Genomic DNA, 7053 nt, shown 5'->3' on the forward strand with positions numbered 1-7053 from the left:
TCGTGGGCTGGCATATTTTCCTATTATTTAAAGCCAGAGGCGGTCTACTCGTGGGCTGGCATATTTTCCTATTATTTAAAGCCAGAGGCGGTCTGTTCGTGTACTGGTTATTTAAAAAAATATATCCAGAGGCGAACTATTCGTGTGCTGGTTATTTAAAAAAAATATATCCAGAGGCGATCTACTCGTGGGCTGGCATATTTTCCTATTATTTAAAGCCAGAGGCGGTCTACTCGTGGGCTGGCATATTTTCCTATTATTTAAAGCCAGAGGCGGTCTGTTCGTGTGCTGGTTATTTAAAAAAATATATCCAGAGGCGAACTATTCGTGTGCTGGTTATTTAAAAAAATATATCCAGAGGCGGTCTGTTCGTGTGCTGGTTATTTAAAAATTATATCCAGAGGCGAACTATTCGTGTGCTGGTTATTTAAAAAAAATATATCCAGAGGCGAACTATTCGTGTGCTGGTTATAAAAATATATCCAGAGGCGAACTATTCGTGTGCTGGTTATAAAAATATATCCACAGGTGAACTATTCGTGTGCTGGTTATTTAAAAAAATATATCCAGAGGCGAACTATTCGTGTGCTGGTTATAAAAATATATCCAGAGGCGGACTATTCGTGTGCTGGTTATTAAAAAAAATGTAATACGGTTTGCATGTACGCTTTGGTTTTTTGAATAAAATGATTTGTATGTTGTCTAAACATGATCTATCGTGTCATAGTTATAATTTTCAGTAATAATTGTATAAGCTAAGGACTGTACTTATTTTTCAGAGATTATTTTTAATTTTTTATTTTTGTTCAGGATTACATAAAGTGATAAAGTAAATGACTTCTTATTTTTTATATAATAACAATATTATACAAAATATTAATCCATTTCTTTTTTACAGGCGACAGTTATTAAAACAGATTAAAGAGACAAATGACTCCAGGAGCATGAAGGGTACTAGCGATAAATCCATCGATTTTGAGAAGTCGGTAGAATCTCCTCCCGATATGATGGATTCAAAAGTTAGTACCCAAACAATGCAATGCCTGGAGTCAACTTCAGATACAGGTATGTGTAGCTATCAAAATGTCCAACTTTGCGAAGATAATTTTCTTATCGATAATGGCCCTCTGGATACAAATCGTATTCAGGAAAGCATGCCCGAAGGCCGTCGCATTGTCGACATCTCTTTTATGTGGAATGAAATCCACAGAACATTTGATAATCATGCGCGAGGAATAGAGTGCCAATTTAAAGATTGGAAACTCATAAATTCTCGTCGTAATGGATTAATGACGCAGTTGTTCTTCAAATGCCAAATGTGCAATTATGAAGCCAATATCTGGTCAGAACCCACAGAGCCGGAAACATTGGACGTTAATACGGCTGCTGTAGCAGGAACTATCACAGTTGGAATTGGTTTTGCCCAATTGGAAGAGCTGTGTGCAGCTATAAATATTCCATGTATGTCCGATAAAACTTATATCAAATATCGAGAAAAGGTAATCGATGATTTTGAGACAACAGCTATGGAAAATATGAAAATAGCTGGCGAAGTTGAAAAGCAACTCGCTCTCGAAAGAAAAGAAACAATAAACGGTATTCCGTATATAACTGTTATAGCGGATGGTAGTTGGATGAAGAGATCGTACGGCAACGCGTACGATTCTCTTTCCGGCGTTGGTGCAATAATTGGTTACCGCACAAAAAAGATTCTTTTTGTCGGTGTCCGCAATAAATTTTGCACGATATGTGATATGGCGGAAAGAAATAGAATCGAACCAAGACACCATAAATGTTACAAAAATTTCGATCGTAACGCAAGCTCCACAAGTATGGAGAGCGACGCCATAGCAGAAGGCTTTAAAAGTAGCCTGGAAATGCATGGAATGATCTATAGAACAATTATTGCCGATGGTGATAGCAGCGTATATCAGACCATCGTTGATAGCAGACCATATCGCAAACAAATGATTACTGTGAAAAAAATTGAATGTACAAATCATTTGCTTCGCAATCTCTGCAAAAAGTTGAGAATTGTAGCAGAAACAACTCAGCAAAAAATGCAAAGAAAGCGTGGTTTCGTCTTTCTACGAAATGTTGTAAAAAACAACATTTTGAAGATACGAAAAGAAGTGATAAAAGCAATCGATTTACGAGGAAAAGAAGAGCAACCAGATCATGATAAGGCTATGGAATTGCAAAAAGATATATTAAATATTCCTAGCCATATATTTGGTGAACATAAACGATGTAAAGAACGCGATCGTATTTGTGACTGTGCTGACAAAATGGAGAAAAATTATGTACCGTTTCTCAAGTTGCACGGTCTTTATCAAAAAGTAGAGAGTGCTATGATATATTTAAGCGCTTATTCTGATAGCTTGTTGCTGAAATTAACCAATAATCCTGCAGAATCGTTCAACTAGATAATCTGCAAAGAAATTGGTGGAAATCGCATCAATTTTGGTAATCGAGGCTCCTATAATGGTAGAATTGCGGGGGCAGTTGTGCAATATAATACACAACAAGTTCTCACGCAAGTGCATCAAAATATATGTAAAAGTGTTCCTCCCATTATCGAGACTTTGGAAAAGCGACGACAAGCAAAAGTTGCAAGAACCAGAGAATCTCGAGAAATGAATGGAAGGCAAAAAAAGTTTAAGCGGGAATCAGGAACAGATTGTCATTATGGCCCGCAATCACAAAAGCCGGATCTCCCACTTGATGTTTTTGAGCAACTTCGACAAAATCATTTGGAAAAAATCATTTGGAAAATGCCAAAAATTGGAGACAAATTGAACATGATACAATGGAGCAAAGTGAATCTGATTTGTGGCACTCATTGAGACAGGAAATGTTGACGGCGTCTAATTTTGGAATCGTATGTCGCATGAGACCGACAACGTCTTGCGCCGCAATTGTAAAAAATATTGTATTTCCTCCTTCAATCGATACCGCGGCTATGAAATATGGTCGCGAGAAAGAAAATATTGCGAAAACAGAATTGGCCATAACATTAAAAAAGGAGATTAAAACTTGCGGATTATTCATTGACATTGAAAATCCATGCTTAGGTGCTTCTCCTGATGGACTCATTGATAAAGATGGTCTGGTAAAAATAAAATGTCCTCTGTCAGCTGAGCATTTAACAGCGGAAGAGGCCATAAAAACGCTGCCTCAACTAAAAGGCATCTTTGATAAGAAAAATTCAAATAAGATGAATCAGAATCATCGATTTTTCTATCAAATTCAAGGGCAGTTAAATATAACGCAGCGAGATTATTGTATTTTCGCTGTATCGCCAAAAAGCATGAAAATAGTACGTGTTAATAGGGACAATGTATTTTGGAATAATAAAATGCTGCCCTTTTTAACACGTTTCTATTATGATTGCATGCTTCCAGAAATCTTGGATAGTCGGCATAATAGACATATGCCAATTAGAAATCCAAGATACATAATTGAAGCTCAACAAGAAGCAGCGAAAAAAATTATTAAGCGAAAAAGTCTTGGACAATATAATTCAGAAGACGAAAACATTATCCAAAAAGATGAATGTTTCGAATCTGAAATAAATGTTTTCAATATTTTAGCAATGGAAGCAACTATTGTTACTGCTCCGAGTGCAGAACAAGATGACGATTGCATCGTTGTTAGTTACTCCAAAAATAGAGAACTAACTGAAGACGATGTAGTAAAGCAAAGAGAATTTTTAGATAATTCAGTTGCTCCTTTATATGTAGTAAAGGATAATGTTTTACCTATAGGTAGCAAAATAAATGACGAATCATTAGACCTACTATTACGCGTTATAAGAGATGATTCTCATTTTGAAACACAAAGTGTGCTATATTTGGAATATCCTCATATAATTGTAGCAAGTCGTAGCGACAAAAGCTTACAAATTATTGGAGGAAATTGTAGTGATCATTGGCGATGTATTTTTTGTGACGGCATCAAACTTCGAGTGTACGATAGTTTACCTGGTTGTACATACGATAAATTGGTGCCTAAAGAAAAAAATTATATTCATCGCCGTTATCCACAAATAAATAAAAATAATATTATATTTGAAAAGGTTCAAGCACAACCTGATGGTATATCCTGTGGAATTTATGCTGCAGCTTTCGCTACAACTATAGCCTTAGGAGGAAATCCTTGTAAGGAGAAATATTTCACTAATGTGAAATATATGAGGCAACATTTTTTTTAAATTGTAGCAGAAAATAGACTGTCGCCTTTTCCAAAATGAATATCGTTGGAAAAAGACGTCAATGCAAATATCTCGTTTGCATATATCGGAGAGACGAAAAAAATACATATATAATGGTTGCGTCTCACGGGAATGGGCGATGGAGGGGCCCATTCTATTCTCGATATAAATATATTATTTCAAGGCAACAAATGTATTGTGAATATTTGTAAATATTATTTGTAAATTTTACAAATATACAATATTACTTCAAATAACTTGCACAATACATTTAATATTATTAGCTTTTGATTATATCGATTAGTAAACGAGTCGTGCATAATTTGTAATTTGTTAAAAAAGTTATACGCAAATATCCTTTTTATTGTATATACAGAATGTCGCAGTGCATTATAAATAAGCGCTTGTAGAGCGCAGTAAATTGAACAACAGTCCCATATCATTTTGCGCGATTGTCGCAATAATAACAGAAATATTGAATAAAATCGGACGAATGTGTGTGTGTATGAGAGAGAGAGAGAGAGAAACGTTCGGCCGCTCGTGCTATAGCATGGGCCAGACATTTTGTCGGCACGCGGCAAGAGGACGGTCAGCGCGGCGCGCCGCTGCCATTGCTTACACCGCTATCGCCGCACCGCGCTGACCCTCCCCTTGCCGCGTGCCGACAAAATGTCTGGCCCATGCTGTAGCACGAGCGGCTGAACGTTTCTCTCTTTCTCTCTCTTTCTCTCTCTCTCTCTCATACACACACACATTCGTCCGATTTTATTCAATATTTCTGTTATTATTGCGACAATCGCGCAAAATGATATGGGACTGTTGTTCAATTTACTGCGCTCTACAAGCGCTTATTTATAATGCGCTGCGACATTCTCTATATACAATAAAAAGGATATTTGCGTATAACTTTTTTAACAAATTACAAATTATGCACGACTCGTTTACTAATCGATATAATCAAAAGCTAATAATATTAAATGTATTGTGCAAGTTATTTGAAGTAATATTGTATATTTGTAAAATTTACTAATAATATTTATAAATATATTCACAATATGATTTTATTATACATATCAGTATTTTGACAATATATATATTTTTTTACATTTTTCATATATTTTTACATATTTTATATAGTTTCATATATATATATATATATATATATATATATATATATAATTATATTTTTATTATATATATATAAAGACATAACTAATGAGAGCAATAGTAGAATTGTGCAATATGTATGCAATAAAGACAGATCTATGCTCTAAAATCGTTGCTTGTACGAGACGATAGAGCAGTGAAAATGCAACATATTTTTTTTTCCAATAAACACAATTAAACACAATGTAAAGAAAAGCTTTCACATTGCTCTTTCTAAAATATGCATGTCTTTTTATTCTAGACAATACTGTCGGTAACATAACTATAAGTGTTGGTAATGTACCGACACTTTTAGTTATGTTAAAATGAGGGCGCCTACCCGTCGGAGTTCGGCTGCGACTCCGGCATCCTCTTAACGTTGAATTTTACACATAAACACATTTGTGTGAGAATTTAAGTATATCATACACAGACTTCTAATATAACTAGACTGCTAACTCCCCATATTTTGCTTATATAAAATGTCCTCACATTTTATGTACTAACGTGACTTATTCTGCACATGCGCAGATACCATCGATATAGATATATATCATATACTTAACCTAGCTTGCGTATGTATACATATAAACATGCGTTATCGCAGAGCGCATGCGCAGAATAGAATACCTTTATATACCTATCTGTGATTTGTACATAAAATCGAAGCCGTCTTATATATAAGGAGTTAGCAGTCTAGTATATATAGAAGTCTGTGATATCATATCATGTATATATCATATGATAACATATACAGGGTGTCCGATTCCTGAGTGACCAAACGAAAAGTTGTAGTAGATTGGGTCAAATTGAGAAAAGTCCTCTACCATTTTGCAAAATTCGCAATAATTATTAAAATATAAGCAAAAATGTCTCGGTACATGAGAAGCGGTAAACCGCTTGTAATGTGTGATTATTAAGTGATCAAACGAAAAGTGGTGATAGATTGGGTCAAACTGAAAAGAAAATTCCTCTACCATATTGCAATATTCGCAATAATTATTAAGTTATAGGCAAAAATGTCTCAGAGTATAAGAAGCGGTAGACAGATCGCTTCTCATGCGCTGAGACATTTTTGCCTATAACTTAATAATTATTGCGAATTTTGCAAAATGGTCGAGGACTTGTCTTTCCAGTTTGATCAAATCTACCACCACTTTTTGTTTGGTCACTCATTAATCGGACACTGCGAGCGATCTATTGCTTCTCATGCGCCGAAATATTTTTGCTTATTTCTTAATAATTATTGCGAATTTTGCAAAATAGTAGAGAACTTTTCTTCTCAATTTGATCCAATCTACCACCACTTTTCGTTTGGTCACTCAGGAATCGGACACCCTGTATATAAAAAAATTAAATATAATAACAATAATAATACCGAAAATGCGATTTAAAATATTCATCGCTGAATGATGGTATTATGTGCTCGATGTAACCTTCAATTTTTCGATTATAGGATTGATTTTTAGAATCTTCTACTACAAGATCATCTTTGTCATCGTCTAAATACGAAGGTGGTTTCAAAAATTTATTCACGCACATTAATATAATTATTTCTTTTTTTCTATCCATGATGGCAGTATGAACGAGAACCACGACGAGAACCGCTTATTTATTTCGAAATTGGAAGCATTTGTAGCGCCACTTTGACCGTACGTAAGGTTTATGTTTGCAACTTCGATAGTGTTCAATGA

At 34.9% G+C, this 7053-nt stretch overlaps 1 pseudogene; it reads left to right on the plus strand.

Moving 5' to 3' along the window:
- The first annotated feature begins 1154 nt into the window (after nt 1–1154).
- Nucleotides 1155–7053, plus strand: part of LOC145963966 (uncharacterized) — a 22682-nt pseudogene continuing 16783 nt past the window's right edge.

This window comes from Camponotus vicinus, unplaced genomic scaffold (assembly GCF_025532165.1).
Source record: "Camponotus vicinus isolate PSW18456_S1 unplaced genomic scaffold, iyCamVici1.0 SCAF_13, whole genome shotgun sequence".
Lineage (NCBI taxonomy): Eukaryota > Metazoa > Arthropoda > Insecta > Hymenoptera > Formicidae > Camponotus > Camponotus vicinus.